Genomic DNA, 18229 nt, shown 5'->3' on the forward strand with positions numbered 1-18229 from the left:
TAATCAGAAACTGCCAGTTCATCTTCGCCAAAGCAGTTATAATCCCATTAGTATGCAGTATCAGTTACCTTTATTACACCAGAACATTCCAGGACTCAGAAATAAAGTTGATGAACTACTCATTTGTATTGATGAAATGAATTCATCTAACCAAATTGATATAATCTGCCTCTCTGAACATCGCGTGACCACTGGTATAGATATGTTAGACATTTCAGGATTTTAGCTAGCTTCCTACTTCTGCAGAGTAGATATGGATGGAGGAGAAGTTGCCACATTTATTAAAAACTGCCATAAATTCAAGAACATTGACATTAATAAATTCTGTTTAGAGCAGCATCTAGAAGCATGTGCAACAGAAGTAGAGTTCCATAACAGATCCTATATAATAGTAACTGTTTACCGAGCACCTGCAGGAAATTATAATCTCTTCATAAATCATCTAGAAGTTCTTTTGGATTAATTAACAGGAAGAAACAAAGAAATTTTGATTGCTGGTGACTTTAACACAGACTTTCTAATGCAATCTTCCAGTAAACATTTACTGCAGTTAGTAATGTTGTCTTTCAATCTAACTCACACTGTAAGCTTTCCAACTAGGATCACTAAATCCTCAAGGACAGCCATTGATAACATTTTTTATAGACAAATCAAAGGAACAATATCATATCATAAAACCTGTTATAAATGGACTATCAGATCATGACATGCAGCTCCTTGTTTTAGATGTAAATTATAAGCAGATTATCATGACTGCTAAATCTGAGTACAGGAGAGTAGTCAATCAACCAAAAATTGAGTGTTTTAGAAAACTGTTCAAAGATATGAACTGGAAAGATGTTTATAGTGCTCATGACATGAATGAAAAATATAACACATTCATGAACTATGTCAGTACCATGTTTGAAAACTGTTTTCCTCTAAAAGTTACTCAAATTAAACAGAAGTCTATAATAAAACTATGGATTACACAAGGAATAAAGATTTCCTGTAAGACAAAAAGGAAAATGTATCTGTCGACCAAGAGTAGCTACAATGCTGATGATTTAGCTAAATACAAGGAATACTGTAAAATATCAAAAAAAGTAATACAGACATCTAAAAAAATGCACTACGAGAAAAAGATAGCAATGTCAGAGAACAAAATAAAAACAATATGGGATATAGTGAAAGAGGAGACTGGTAGAACCAGAAAGGAAAAGGAGCAAATAGCACTATGGGTAGATGACACATTAGTAACCAATGGGCATAGTGTGGCAAATCTATTTAACAAGTACTTTATATCTGTTACTGATAGAATGGGATTCTCAGGATCAGTAAATAATGCCCTTGAATATCTGAAACTAGCCTTTACAAATAGCTTCAGGTACATGAATATGTCACTCACTTCACCAAAAGAAATAACTTCCATAATAAAATCTTTAAAAACAAAGCATTCTAGTGGTTACGATGAAATATCAACAAAGTTAATTGAGGCATGTTCTTGTGAGTTTAGTACAATTCTGAGTTACTTGTGTAACCAGTCAATTACAACTAGGACATTTCCTGACTGGTTAAATATGCAGATGTTAAGCCTCTACTCAAGAAAGGAGATCAAACTACAGACCGATTTCACTTTTGCCAGCATTCTCAAAAATTTTAGAAAAAGTAATGTACAGGCAGCTTCTCAACCATCTGACTACAAATAACATATTATCAAGAACACAGTTTGGATTTCTGAAGAGTTCTGATATCGAAAAGGCTATTTACATCTACAGTGAAACTGTACTTAATTCATTAAATAACAGGTTACAAGCAGCAGGTATTTTCTGTGATTTGTCAAAGGCATTCGATTGTGTGAACCACAACATCCTTTTAAATAAATTTGAATTCTATGGTGTCACATGCAGTGCTGCAAAATGGTTCAAGTTATCCTCGCTAACAGGAAACAAAGGGTGTCAGTGCAAGGGACTAGTGAATTAAGTCATCAGTCATCTTCTGAATGTGAAGAAATCACATGTGTCCCACAAGGATCCATATTAGGTCCTTTGCTTTTTCTTGTGTACATTAATGATCTCTCATCAGTTACACTGCCAGAAGCAGAGTTCGTTTTGTTTGCAGATGACACCAGTATTGCAATAAATAGTATGTCGAGTGCAGTTCTAGAAAGATCTGCTAATGATATTTTCATGGATAATAATAAATGGTTTAAAGCCAACTCACTGACATTAAACTTTGAAAAGACTCACTATATGCAATTCAGAACCTGTAAGAGATTTCCACCCAGCATATGCATAAAGTATGAAGAAGAACAGATAGAAGAGGTTGACAGTCTTAAATTCCTGGGATTACAACTTGATAATAAATTCAGTTGGGAGGAGCACACCACAGAACTGCAGAAACGCCTTAACAAATCTGTATTTGCAATTCGAATGTTAGCAGACATAGGTGACATAAAAATGAAAAAGCTGGCATACTTTACCCATAATGTCATATGGTATAATATTTTGGGGTAACTCTTCAAGTCAAACAAAAGTTTTCAGAGTCCAAAACGTGTAATATGTATTATTTGTGGAGTAAATTCACAGACGTCCTGCAGAAATCGCTTCAAAGAACTGGGTATACTAACTACTGCCTCTCAGTATATTTATTCCTTAATGAAATTTGGCCTAAATAACATATCTCTTTTTCCAACAAACAGCTCAGTTCATACATACAATGCCAGGAACAAAAATGATCTGCACAAGGACTTAAAAGCACTTACATTAGTTCAAAAAGGGTTCCGCTACTCAGGAACACTCATCTTCAATAATTTGCCAGCAAACATAAAAAATTTAGTTACAAATAAAGATCGGTTTAAAAGGAGCCTGAAAGACTTACTAGTGGCCAACTCCTTCTACTCCACTGACAAATTTTTTAATAGAACAAATGATGTATTGTATATATTCATACTATTAGTATTTTTGTAAAAAAAAAAAAAAAAAAAGGGTTATGTTCCACATCCACGAGGGGTCTCCTCAGCACGGATCTATGGAATGAAAAACTAATCTAATCTAATCTAATCTGAGTGACAGCAGCAACTAAATCAGCATCAGTAAGGTTCTCCCCATCTGCTGTCATCAACTCATGTATGTCTCCTTCACTAGCTTCTTCACATCCAGGGATTGTCTGTACCATTTGTAGTAGATTTTCCTCCTCATTTCCAACTAGGTTGTCTTGAAAATCAAGAGATGTGCACAGTTTTCTTCACGATTTTCTCAGAGTATTTTCTGAAATATTCTGCCATGCCTCAGCAGTCCAATAAACAAAACATCTTTTTTATTTTGTCCACTAAAGGAATGCTATCATCTGGTATCACCATTCTTAAAAATTGTTTTCTGTAAACCAGTTTTAATGTTTGCAGTACGCCCTGGTCCATTGGCTGCGGAAGTGGTGTAACATTCGATGGCAAAAACTTTGCCACAGTTTCTCTATCACATAATTCCTCACTGCTGGGATGAGATGGTGCATTATCAATCAAAAGGATTGCACAGGGAGACAAATGATTTCCCTTAGAAAACCATCAGACAGAGGGAACAAACTGGCCATGAAACCATTCTTTGAACAGCTTACCATCTATCCATGCTTTTTTCTGATCATGACAATATATTGGCAGGGACTTCATGTTGCAGTTTTTAAAGTTATGGCCCTAGCAGATTTGCCAATCAGCATTAAAGGCAGCTTGTGAATACCAGCAGCATTGCTGCACACTAATAAAGTCACATGATCTTTGCACATTTTAAAACCAGGAGCATGGTCTTCCGCTTTTGATGCCAGGCTTTTTGTTGGCAATGCCCTAAAATTAAGGCCAGTCTCATCAGCATGTTAAATTTGTTGGGGAGAATGCTTTCCCTCTCTCATCATTTTTCTAAACTGACCCAAGTATTCCTTTGCTGTATCACAGTCAGAAGGAAGAGCCTCTTCAGTAATTGTTAGCTGATGGATTCCATGATGTTTTTTGAATCTGTCCAACTAACTCATACTCAAACTAAAAAACTCATCACCATTCATTAACTTGTTCAGGTGGACAGCCTTCTCCTGAACCAGTGCTCCACTCAAATGAGTTCCCCTTTCTCTTTCCTGCATAAACCAAAGGAAAAGAGCTTCATCCACTTTATCAAACTGAGCCTTTTTTAAAGTCTGCCGAATTTCGAGTGTTTTTCCCTAAGACATTGCTCAGGACTGTTCAAGCTTCAGTCGGTTCTTCTTCCTATTACAAATGGTTGCTTTACCAGAACCCAGCTCCGTTGCCAGTTTACCGTATTTACTCGAATCTAAGCCGCACTTTTTTTCCGGTTTTCGTAATCCAAAAAACTGCCTGCAGCTTAGAATCGAGTGCAAAGCAAGCGGAAGTTATGAAAAATGTTGGTACGTGCCGCCACAACTAACTTCTGCTGTCGAATATATGTAGCGCTACGCAGGCATGCTTTGTAGACACAAAGATAAATACTGGCGCCAAAACCTCTGTGTTAGTAAATAAATTTAAAAAAAAGTGGAAGACGAGCTTTTTTTTCTCCGCCGCAAGTTTCGACCACTGCATTTTCATACATTATCCAACAAAGCAAATACAAATTCCGTATTATTCATCTTCGAATGTAGCACAATTTCAGTGTACTATGAAAATCTGACTGGCAAGACTGTTTGGGATGTTTGTCAATATGGCCAACTCTACATTCTGAATTTTTTCCTATCTGTGAGAAGAGATTATTGCTAATAGGAACCTGATGAAATTTGAATCACATACAGTATTCTCTTCATCATAAGAATAATACGAATATAAACATTTTGCCATGTATTCTTTCGTGTTTGCTGCTATCTCATTAAAACCCTGTCTGCCTAATAAACTACGAAACTAGAGTGAGACAACAGCAAACGCGGAAGAATATACGTATCGTGTCATGTTTATATTCGTATTATCCTTATGCGTAATAGTGATGCAGTCAGAAATGAAGCACGGCAAGTGACTAGATTTTTAAATCTAAGATGTCTAATTTCTGTGCAGAATTTGATGTAATAAAGAAGCAGCCGCAAAGATTTTCAAACGGAGAAAAATTTTCGCCTAACTCTCGTTCAGAACATGTTCTATCATACGCAGTCTATTATTTGATTCTTGTTGATCATTATCAAAGAAAGCAGCAGTGTAAGTAACAACAAATAGCAGTCTCTTGCCATTGTTTCGCTAATGAGACGATTCCTCTCTTTTTTTTTTTTAATTGTACGCGGCGGTAGCGCGCACAAAAGCAAGCCATGCCGCGAGCCGCGACAGGCCATAAAGACGCGCTATCAGAATGCGACAAACAATGCATGACACAGTGCAGTAATGCATTTTCAGCTTAAGAGTGACGCAAACACCTATAACAAAGAAAAGGCACTTATCAGATCAAAGCAAAATAAGCAATCGATTAAAAATCAGACGAAGCACGTGAGAAAGGAAGGGTACCCATATAAATACGGACGGAGCGCCTGACGCATAGCAATGGCTACGTGGTAAAACTTAACTGCTAAGCTTACGACTTGAACCAAACTACTGTAGCTGTATCGTCATTCATTCGACCTAAATTGTGTCTCATATTACAATGGACCAACTTTGTTTCGATTTGGAGGTGCGGCCTAAAACTTTTCTCTCACCTTGAATTTCAAGTCTCAAATTTCGGGTGCGGCTCAGATTTGGGAAATTTTTTTTTCCTTTATTTCGAGTCTCATTTTTCAGGTGCGGCTTAGATTTGAGTGCGGCTTAGATTCGAGTAAATACGGTAGATACATTCTCACCATTGTCTGTCCACGTCAAAGCATTCAGTTTTTCTTTGAGAGTTAACGCTGTATGTTTCTGTTTACTCGTGACAAAAATACATACACCTGAACTAATACAGCACAACTTTTACACGTGCCAGCGATTGATAACTAACATAACCAAGCGTTTTACGAGCCAGCTGGGAATACATTGACCTCAGACACTACAAAGGTCTCAAAAATGCACAACAACAAGGGCAGGGAGTGAGGGTGAGCCATTGTTCCCACGATTGTTTCCATTTGTTACCATGGTGTATGTACTTACCTGCTTGGTGTACTTCATTCTAGAAACTTGTCACCATAATTCCAGCTAATCTGAACAAATCAGTAATTCAAACAAGGTCTGGTCACAATTATTTCGAATTAATGGGACTCTACTGTGTGTCTATAATTTTTTTGCTCTTCAATTTCGTTTAACCTCACACAACAATCAGTAATTGCCATTGTGTTGCATGCTTTTCAACTTTTCAAATAAGGAAGTTCTTGTGCTGCACCCATTAGGCCTTCAGATGTCTAGCTAATGCTATTTCATTAGCATAAAGAGCATCAACTGGACTTCACCACCATACCCCATGCTTCCCTATCCCGCAACCATAAAAGTCTCTGCCCAGGACCTTACTGGACGTAAATGTAAGTAAAACTTCATCAGAATTGTTTTTCAGTCATGTTTCAACTTGTGGATCATAATGAAAATGATTTTGCAGAACTGTAAGAAGACATTTGTCTGAATGTATGAAGTAGAAAATGATAATGAGAATTAAACACCTATTGTTTCATTCAAAAATGCAATGAGTCTTGCCCTACCTGTTAGACAATGAATTCAATCTACAGCTGTCTTCAGGTTAGTATAATTATTAAATTACTATATGTTTTTTGAACATTTGGCTTGCCTACTGAAAATATTATGTTCTGCAGTTGTGTTAGACTTACTAGAAAGGCAGCGGTATCATGTAACATCTATGCAACTTATAAACATTCATCTACATCTGCATCTAAGTGATTATTCTGCTATTCACAATAAAGTGCCTGGGAGAGGGTTCAATGAACCACCTTCAAAATGTTTCAATCTTGAATGGCACGTGGGAAAAATGAGCACTTAAATTTTTCTGTGCGAGCCCTGATTTATTTTATAGTGATAATCATTTCCCCCTATGTAGGTGGGTGCCAACACAATGTTTTTGGAATTGGAGGACAAAACTGGTGATTGAAATTTCATGGGAAGATCCCGTCCGATTCACGTATCATGTCCATGGCACTATCTCCGCTATTTCACGATAGTATGAAATGAGCTGTCCTTTTTTGATGTCATCCATCAGTCCCACCTGATGCGGATCCCACACCACACAGCAATACTTCAGAATAGGGTGGACAAGCACGGTGTAAGCAGGCTCTTTAGAAGACCTGTTGCACCTTCTAAGTGTTCTGCCAAATGAATCGTAGTCTTTGGTTTGCTCTACCCACAACATTATCTGTGTGATCGTTCCAATTTAGGTTATTTGTAATTGTAATCCCTAAGTATTTTGTTGAATTTACAACCTTAAGATTTGTGTGACTTATTGCGTAATCAAAATTTAGTGGTTTTCTTTTAGTACTCATGTGAATAACTTCACACTTTTCTTTATTCAGGGTCAATTGCCTATTTTTGCACCACACAGGTATCTTATCTAAATAATTCTGCAATTTGGTTTGGTCATCTGATGACTTTACAAGATGGTAAATGACAGCATAATCTGCAAACAATCTAATAGGACTACTCAGATTGTCTCCTATGTCGTTAATACAGATCAGGAACAATAGAGGGCCTATAACACTTCCTTGGGGAATGCCTGATATTACTTCTGTTTCACTTGATGACTTTCTGTCTACTACTATGAACTGTGACCTTTCTGACAGGAAAGTTTGAATCCAATCGCACAACTGAGATGATTTTCCATAGGCACACAGTTTTGTTAGAAGACATTGACTGCAGATATTGTATCACAGACACAGTCACTTTGACTCACTAAATCCACCCAGAGATGTAAACAACCATGCATGAGCAGTGCTTGTTAGATGGAAAGGGTCCGACAGCCGATTAGTTCCAGGCATTCCACCAAGAAGGACCTAAAAGACTCATGTTGTCTGCAGTTCAACCATGCCTAGATGGTCAATACCGCAGTTTGATCATGTCCGCATTGTTATTTTGTACCAGGAAGGGCTCTCAACAAGCGAAACATCCAGGCACCTTGGAGTGAACCAAGGCGATGTTGTTTGCACATGGAGGAGATACAGAGAGCCAGGAATTGTCGATGAAATGCCTTGCTCAGGTCGCCCAAGGGCTACTACTGCAATGAATGACTGCTACCTACGTATTACGGCTTGGAGGAACCCTGACAGCAATGCCACCATGTTGAATAATGCTTTTTGTGCATCCACAGGACGTCATGCTACGACTCAAACTGTGAGCAATATGCTGCATGATGCACAACTTCACTCCCAACGTTCATGGCAAGGTCCATCTTTGCAAACACGACACCATGCAGCATGGTATAAATGGGCCCACCACCATGCCGAATAGACTGCTCAGGATTGGCATCATGATCTCTTCATTGATGAGTGTCACATATGCCTTCAACCAGACAATTCTCGGAGACGTGTTTCGAGGCAACTCAGTCAGGCTGAATGCTTTAGACACACTGTCCAGCGAGTGCGGCGAGGTGGAGGTTCCCTGCTGTTTTGGGGTGGCATTACACGGGGCTGATGAAGGAAATGTCTGGTCAGCAGCAAAAGGTTGACAATGTAAAGTCAGATTGTAGTAAAAATATTTCTGTTATCAATAAATTAGACAGATGTACAATATTTAACAATCATTTCCTGAGTATTGCTGGTGAAATAAATAAAAATTTAGTTTCTACTGGGAATCCTATAACTCTCTAGGCAAATGCCTTTCCGAGATTGATGTCTGAAATACTCCTCTGTGATACAGACAAGGGGAAGATTGAGTCAATAATTAAATCACTGAAGACTAGACTAAGGACTCCCATGGATATGATGGAGTGCCTAGCAGAATATTAAAGTACTGTGCTGCACGTGTTAGCCCTGTATTTAGCCATATTTGTAATTTTTCCTTTAGGAATGGTAAGTTTCCTGAATGATTAAAGTACTCAGTAGTAAAGCTGCTTTACAAAAATGTAGAAAAGGATAATATAGACAATTTTAGACCTATTTCTATGCCATCAGTGTTTGCTAAAGTTATTGAAACAGCTGTGTATGTAAGGATAATTGATCATTTTATATCACACAATTTGCTATCAAATGTATAGTTCAGCTTTAGAAATCGTTTAACAACTGAAAATGCTATATTCTCTTTTCTGTGTGAATTACTGGATGGGTTAACAAAAGGTTTTGAACGCTAAGCTTATTTTTTGATTTAACTAAGGTGTTTGATTGTGTTGATCACAAAGTATTTCTCCAGAATTGGACCATTACGGAACACAGGGAGTAGCTCACAATTGGTTCACCTCTTCCTTCAGCAACACACAGCAAAAGGTCAGTATTCACAGTGTTGAGAATGGCTGTGATGTGGGGTCTGAGTGGGATGCGGTCAAGTGGGGGGTGACTGAAGGATTAGTGTTGGGGCCACTCCTGATCCTTATTTACACAAATGCTATGCCCTCTAGTATTATGGGTAACTCTAAAATATTTCTGTTTGCTGATGACACTAGCTTGGTAGTAAAGGATGTTGGGTGCAACATTGGCTCCATTTCAAATAGTGTAGTTCATGGCTTATAGAAAATAGAGTAATGCTAAATCACAGTAAGATTTTTTACAGTTTCTAACACACAATTCAACAAAACCTGACATTTTAAATTCACAGGATGGACATATCATCAGTGGAACTGAACAGTTCAAATTTCTAGGTGTTCAGATAGATCATAAACTGTTGTGGAAAGCCCACTTTCAGGGTCTTGTTCAAAGACTTAATGCTGCTAATTTTACTATTCAAATGGTATCTAAAGCGAGTTACGTTTAGACACGAAAATTAGTCTACTTTGCTTATTTTCATTCAGTTCTGTCGTATGGTATTATATTTTGGAGTAACTCTCCCCATTCTAAAAGGTTGTTTTTGGCCCAGAAACGGGTGGTTTGGGCAATAAGTGGTGTAAGTTCATGAATCTCTTGTCAACCCCTGTTCACGAGTTTGAGTATTTTGACATTGGCCTCTCAGCATTCCTTACTGTCATTTCTTGTTAACAATATTAGCTTATTCCCAAGAATAAGCAACTTTCAATCAGTTAATACTCGGCAGAAATCAAACCAGCAAATGGACCAGACTACCTTAACTCTTGTGCAGAAAGGTGCGCAGAATACTGTTGCATCCATTTTCAATAAGCTACCACTAGAATTCAAAAGTCTTAGCAGTAATCAATGCACTTTAAAATCGATTCTGAAGAATTTCCTCATGGGTCACTCCTCCTATTCTGTCGAGGAGTTCCTTGGAAAATTAAATTTATTCTTGTTGTATTGTTGATGGCGTTAACTTAAACTTGTGGCTTGACCTTTTTCAGGTTCATAAACATTTTCTTTTATCTGTTATTAATTTTATTTTGTAATTACATGTACTGACACATTCCATGACCTTGGAGATTTGCTCCTCAATTTGGTCCTACGGAACTTGACTCTTAAATAAAAATAAAAAATTACTTTAAGAAACAGCCCGGGAAAGGAAAAAATAAGAGGGTGAAAACAAATTATAGCAGATTTTAGTACCAAAAAGTCATGTAGATATTCTGTAAATAGGTGATAAAATCCTACAATAATAATTGGAATAAATTCAGAAGCAGATGAATAATGAAACAGATAGACATTTAGAAGGATATTACGTCAAGAAGAAAGGTGTGATGACGTCAAGCTCAGAGGAGGGCTCCCTGACCCATGGGCATCTGCAGACATTCATCCAAGAGGAAGAGGGGTTGGGAGTTGAGAGGAAAAACTCTAAAATACACATTTTTAATATAAATGAGTTGGTCAGTTTTGAGAGGTATCATGGCACAAAAACAAATTTTTGTAGGTGACTCAGAAAACTCTATAATCGAGGTTTACTGGAATACTGGGAAATCATTCAAGTGCAGCCCTTGTCTCCCTCACTTGTGGACACCTAAGCACTCAATTATTTCAACTTTTCAATAATGTCAAGTCTTTGAGCTATCATAGTGAGTTACTGTACTTCTTTAAAATCACAAACTATGGCAGCCGGGATTGAGAGTTCATTTCCATTCTCAAATGCTATAATGCACAACAATTACACTCCTGTGTGTAATTTCAATGCCTACCCAGATTTCTGGTGACAGTTGGGCAGTTTTCATCTTCGAGTGCAAGAAGTCAGCAGTAGAGTGAGACTTGAGTAGGCACTACGGGTTTCCCTCCTGTGACTAGGGCCACTGGTATATGTGTTTTGGTGTAACTTTTAAAACTCATGCGTTTTCTTACACTGAACTCATATAAAAAAAGATTGGCTGCAGAATTTACTTTTCTACCTCTTATAGTACAAGAAACAGTTGTTACTTTTCTTAAAATCTATACCACCAATGTGGCCCTTCACTCACTGCTTTTTTACAGATGATTCCAAAAAGAAAACAAGATACAAGTACCGATAATAAAATACTACACGATTACTTTATATTGCCGAACACAATGAGATTAGCTTAGGAGCTAACAACACTACCGATATGTAAAAAGACACGTTAAAAAAATGTAATGTATAAGACAAATAGCTCATTTCGGCAGGTAAAGATGGCCAGTTCTTCACACGTCTGACCATTACGCTTAGTGCTTTAAACAGAATGGAAATAACAGCAACCCACCGGTAATTTGGTTCACTGTTCTATCCGACTAGTACTTTCCGTCTGTAGTAATGATGATAGTTACAGTCGCTTTCAGGTATCGTATATAACATATCCATGGTACTAGTAAACTAACATACATTGAGACTAATCATTGAATTACAGGTTGAAGCTTCGTGTGCTACGCGACGGCGCAGTGAACGAGAATCATGTCTACCGTTGCCATGGCAGTGCGATTGTAAACAGGTGGGTGTCTCTCACTTCAAGTACGTGAATGCATCGAATAGGCAGAATACACATTTATTTTGCACGACGTTGTGTATCCAACAGGTAACTGCCTTTTGAACACTACCTAGGAAGTAAGGTGACTCGAACTAATTAGGGATTTTAAAATAAAAATCTTGGATCCAGTTTGTGTTTGTAGGGATAGCCACTATCCTATATTGGTGTTTCATCAAATGTCAATTTCCCGTGATATATTGTGTGAAGTACAAGCCCACAATTCTCACAATAATTGTATTGACAGAAATTTTACATTTCCTATTTCGATTTATTGACACGATATGTCGTAGTCGTCGTAATTGGGATAATGTACGGCAACTGTTTGCTAGCTACGGCGTTCTGGTCTCAACTTCTTACAGGGTTCCACAAACCATGCTTACTTATTTCGTGTTCCATAGCTCCAAATTGTGAACCGATCACAGGATATAGAACGAGGCATTATTTAGAAATTCCACGTACCCCTTGATGAACACTGGCAAACAGTTGCAGTACTCTAGCCCAATGACAGCGACTACATCACGTGTCAACAAATCGAATAAGGAAATTTAAAAATTCGTAAACTTCGTTACTGATGCAATGTTTTCTGTTTTATGCGATTAAAAAAGTCATTTTGAATTTTGGTTACCTGAGATGTAAAATTATAAACAATGCTGTAAAAATTTATAACCAACGTATTCTTCCTTTAACAAATAATGTTATTACTTGAAATCAGAGTATTTTGTTTGTGGTTACGCCAGTACGACTTTGCCAAGTAGACTGTTCCCTGTACGCTTTAGAACTTGTTCTGAAAATAAATACTATCAGCTATTTGATGCGTATAACAATTATCAGCTTCTGTTGAAATCCTTCCCAACCCGAGAACTTAACTTTTCTGATGTAGTAGGAATGTGTAGTTCATAAACGAAATAGTTAAAATGAAGAATTGCGGTAAAGGAACTGTTCGGACCGATTCTTCTTTTAGTGAACTATTGTTCTTCTCGTCCCCCTACGTGTTGGAAGTTTGAAAGCGTATGAACGAATTTCCCTCACTTGATACTGAATACACCCCACACCCAGGACCTAAGCGTCCGTCGTTCTCAACTCCCAATGGTGAACTGGGCGAACTGCGTCTGATCGGAAGACCGAAACTGTTCTTTTAGTTCACTTGGTTCGTTCATTCTGCAGTATCTCTATCCAAATGTTTCTTTCCCATCTTAAGAATCAATTTTTGCTAACTGTTAAACAGGACCGAGTTTTTTATTTTTCCAGACTTTATCTGATAATAAAAAGAAATAGGAAGCAGACAGCAACATGAGAATACTTAAATCTTTAGTGCTTCGCACTGCCCAGGTTACCAAACAAAGACTGGGACACTGGGTTAAAACTGTAAGCTCTCAGCACATTCTGACAAAAAGACTACATAAAAAAATCGTTGAAATATGCACACTGGGTTTTTGCTGAAGGACATTCAATTTTTATGGGCAATAAAATTTTGCTTCCTAATTTATTAATGTTTTTCTAAGTGCTCTGTTGTTTGGTACTTCGACATTAAAAATGAATTATGTAGTTAATTTGAACCAGTTCATCGAAGTTTTTCAATAAGAAGAGCTATCTCGAAAGGAATAGTTCCGTAAAAAGAACCACTTTGCCCATTTCTAGAATTTGGCTAAGTTATTTCGATAACTGAAGTTGGTGGCGCAGGCTAGACTTTAATTTGATTGTTGTAACGCGTTGTTACGTCAGTTAAGTCTGGGGCCCAACAAAGAGAACGTCACAATTGACTTGGTGCGCTCAGTGTTTTTCATTGTTACAGTGATTTCATTTTACTCCGTATCGGGCCTCAGCTGACCGTTAACCTGCCCCATCTGCGAGAAATTTTGTGCCTTTTCGCAAGCCAGTAAGAGATAATTTGTGAAAACCACAACGTGATCACAAATCTTTTTTTAAATTACATCACATTCCCTTGTAACTGCTCATGCATTTATTCGGCTATTACCATTTCGGTATTTTTGTAGTTTGGAACCATATCATTGAAATAACTTAAAAATAGTGTACTCGGAGGCCAGTGTTTCTCCTGTTGGTAATAATATAGTCGTTGCTTGTCATTAATAACATAAGTAGATTTCTTATTGACATGTCGGTATGAGCGAACATCCAAAACGTTTCCATCGAATTCAACAAGTACCTTACGGTACCGCATTATTCATGTTCACTACCAGAACCCTGTATGAAAGATTAATCCACAGCGTAACATGTGTTAGATTGTGGTAACACTGCCCAGTAGTCATGTGGATTTTCTCCTTCGAATGAGCACTGTTTTCGTAACATTGTGTAAATTGATGGTGGAGGGTGTAGGAAGGAAAAGAAAGGGAAGAAACAATCGATGTCAGCTGCATTTGGACTATATGTGGAATCAATGGCGATGAGTGAAAGTGTGTGCCGGACAGGTATTTGAACCTGGGGTCTCCTGTGTACTAGGCAGTTGGGTTAAACCCTGTGCAATCTGGACACAGTGCATATTGCAAATGTACGGACTATCTCGGTACACTCATAAGGGAACCCACATTCCCACCTAGCAGCACCTACCCTATCCACAACCCCACTCATGTCCTGCATACTTATTAATTTTATATTCCCACTGGTGGTCATTTTCCTCTGATTATTGCCAGCATCATATTTAGAGTACCAGGGAAGCATGTTGCTAGCCTTACTTGCCCCGAGTCCCATTGGGTTTTACCCCTAACGGCTGAGGGACTAACCGGTGGAGGTGACGGAGTCCCACCTCTAACTGACAAACCAGGGACTCCTAAGATACGACTTGGCAAACAAATGGTAATGAGATGGGGAGCTATTAATATCAATGGGGGCTACTCTGGGAAGAAGGTCGAGCTGGCAGAGGCTGCAAGTAAGATGGGGCTGGACGTTTTTAACTGTTAGTGACATTCAGGTAAGGGGTGAGAAAGAAGAGGAAGTGGGAGAATACAAGGTCTACCTGTCAGGCGTCAAAGCAGGAATAGCACAATGGGGTGTAGGGCTTTACATCAGGAAAGTAATGGAACCCAGCATAGTTGCAATAAGGTATGTAAACGAACGACTGATGTGGATAGATTTGACAGTGTCTAGCAAGAAAATTAGGATTGTGTCAGTATATTCGCATTGTGAAGGGACAGATCAAGATAAGGTGGATAGTTTTTATGAGGCACTCAGTGATGTAGTTGTTAGAGTAAAGGACAAGGACAGTGTTCTGCTCATGGGTGATTTTAACGCCAGGATTGGAAATCGAACAGAAGGGTATGAAAAGGTTATGGGTAAATTTGGAGAGGATATGGAGGCCAACAGGAACGGGAAACAACTCTTGGATTTCTGTGCCAGTATGGGCTTAGTAATCACAAACTCCTTTTTTAAACATAAGAACATTCACCGGTATACTTGGGAAGGCAGGGGAACCAGATCTGTCATTGACTATATAATAACAGATCAGGAAGGCTGTGAGGGACACACGTGTATTCAGGGGATTCTTTGATGACACTGATCATTATTTAATCTGCAGTGAAATTGGGATTGTGAGGCCGAAAGTGCAGGAGGTCAGGTCCATATGTAGGAGGATAAGAGTGGAGAAACTTCAGGATAAGGAAATCAGGCACAAGTACGTAACAGCAATCTCAGAAAGGTACCAGTTAGTTGAATGTAGTCAATTACAGTCATTGGAAAGGGAATGGACAAGGTACAGGGGCACAGTACTAGAAGTGGCTAAAGAATGTCTTGGAACAGTAGTGTGTAAAAGTAGGATGAAGCAAACAGCTTGGTGGAATGATACAGTCAAGGCAGCCTGTAAAAGGAAAAAGAAGGCGTATCAAAAATGGCTACATACCAGAACCCAGGTAGACAGAGAAAGTTATGTTGAAGAAAGAAACAAAGCCAAACAGATAATTGCAGCATCAAAGAAGAAATCGTGGGAAGACTTTGGAAACAGGTTGGAGACTATGGGTCAAGCTGCTGGAAAACCATTCTGGTGTGTAATTAGCAGTCTTCGAAAGGGAGGTAAGAAGGAAATGACAAGTATTTTGGACAGGTCAGGAAAACTGCTGGTGAATCCTGTGGATGCCTTGGGCAGATGGAGGGAATATTTTGAAGAGTTGCTCAATGTAGGTGAAAATGCGATCAGTAATGTTTCAGATTTCGAGGTAGAATGGGATAGGAATGATGATGGAAATAGGATCACATTTGAGGAAGTGGAAAAAATGGTCAATAGATTGCAGTGCAATAAAGCAGCTGGGGTGGATGAAATTAAGTCGGAACTCATCAAATACAGTGGAATGTCAGGTCTTAAATGGCTACACAGGATAATTGAAATGGCCTGGGAGTCGGGACAGGTTCCATCAGACTGGACAAAAGCAGTAATCACACCAATCTTTAAACATGGAAACAGAAAAGATTGTAAGAACTACAGAGGTATCTCTTTAATCAGCGTTTTGGGTAAAATCTTCGCAGGTATTGTTGAAAGGAAAGTGCGAGTATTAGTTGAGGACCAATTGGATGAAAATCAGTGTGGGTTTAGGCCTCTTAGAGGTTGTCAGGACCAGATCTTTAGCTTACGGCAAATAATGGAAAAGTGTTATGAGTGGAACAGGGAATTGTATCTATGCTTTATAGATCTAGAAAAGGCATATGACCGGGTTCCTAGGAGGAAGTTATTGTCTGTTCTACAAGATTATGGAATAGGAGGCAAACTTTTGCAAGCAATTAAAGGTCTTTACATGGATAGTCAGGCAGCAGTTAGAGTTGACGGTAAATTGAGTTCATGGTTCAGAGTAGTTTCAGGGGTAAGACAAGGCTGCAACCTGTCTCCACTGTTGTTCATATTATTTATGGATCATATGTTGAAAACAATAGACTGGCTGGGTGAGATTAAGATATGTGAACACAAAATAAGCAGTCTTGCATATGCGGATGACTTAGTTGTGATGGCAGATTCGATTGAAAGTTTGCAAAGTAATATTTCAGAGCTAGATCAGAAATGTAAGGACTATGGTATGTAGATTAGCATCTCCAAAACGAAAGTAATGTCAGTGGGAAAGAAATATAAATGGATTGAGTGCCAAATAGGAGGAACAAAGTTAGAACAGGTGGACGGTTTCAAGTACTTAGGCTGCATATTCTCACAGGATGGCAACATAGTGAAAGAACTGGAAGCGAGGTGTAGCAAAGCTAATGCAGTGAGCGCTCAGCTACGATATACTCTCTTCTGCAAGAAGGAAGTCAGTACCAAGACTAAGTTATCTGTGCACCGTTCAATCTTTCGACCAGCTTTGTTGTATGGGAGCGAAAGCTGGGTGGATTCAGGTTACCTTATCAACAAGGTTGAGGTTACGGATATGAAGGTAGCTAGGATGATTGCAGGTACTAGTAGATGGGAACAATGGCAGGAGGGTGTCAACAATGAGGAAATCAAAGAAAAACTGGGAATGAACTCTATAGATGTAGCAGTCAGGGCGAACAGGCTTAGATGGTGGGGTCATGTTACACGCATGGGAGAAGCAAGGTTACCCAAGAGACTCATGGATTCAGCAGTAGAGGGTAGGAGGAGACGGGGCAGACCGAGGAGAAGGTACCTGGATTCGGTTAAGAATGATTTTGAAGTAATAGGTTTAACATCAGAAGAGGCACTGAATAAGGGATCATGGAGGAACTGTATAAGGGGGGCTATGCTCCAGACTGAACGATGAAAGGCATAATCAGTCTTAAATGATGATGATGATGATGACTGGAGGTCAAACAATATTGTGCATCTGCACTAAAGGTTGTGGATTCATTGCCCATTGATGTGAATCAGTTATATGAATGCATGTTGTCTGCCCAAAACTACAGACATCTTGCATTCATATAATTGATTTGCCTTGAAGAATCCACAACCTTTAGTGCAGATGCACAGTATTGTTCAACCTCCAGCAGAAATTTAGAATTAATGAGCTCGGAGGACATAGACGGAACTGCGGATAAATGGCGCTAGGTGGGAATGTGGGTCGTGTGGGAAATGTACCGAGATAGTCTGTGTATGTGAATTACACACAGTGTCTGGCTGTTTAAGTGGTTAATGCAACTGCCTAGTAAGCAGGAGATCCTGGGTTTGAATCCTGCTGCAGAACATATTTTCACTCATTGCTGCTGATTCCTCATAAAGTCCTGATGCAGCTGACATCAGTAGTTCCTTCCCTTTCCTTTTCTTTCTCCATGCTCCACCTTCGATTTACATAAAATGTATCTCAGGTGCAGGTTCCACATGGTGTCTGTTCTTTCAGACATGTCCAGAAGAACAGACATGATACATTCATATAATA

At 38.7% G+C, this 18229-nt stretch overlaps 1 protein-coding gene across 1 annotated transcript in view; it reads left to right on the forward strand.

Annotated features, from left to right (window-relative positions):
• Window positions 1-11860: 11860 nt before the first annotated feature.
• Window positions 11861-18229, forward strand: part of LOC126187803 (dynein regulatory complex subunit 4) — a 155987-nt gene continuing 149618 nt past the window's right edge. The window contains exon 1 of the mRNA XM_049929088.1: window positions 11861-11960. The gene's annotated coding sequence lies outside the window, so the exon portion shown is untranslated. The remainder of the gene's footprint in view (window positions 11961-18229) is intronic.

The sequence above is a fragment of the Schistocerca cancellata genome, chromosome 5 (assembly GCF_023864275.1).
Source record: "Schistocerca cancellata isolate TAMUIC-IGC-003103 chromosome 5, iqSchCanc2.1, whole genome shotgun sequence".
Lineage (NCBI taxonomy): Eukaryota > Metazoa > Arthropoda > Insecta > Orthoptera > Acrididae > Schistocerca > Schistocerca cancellata.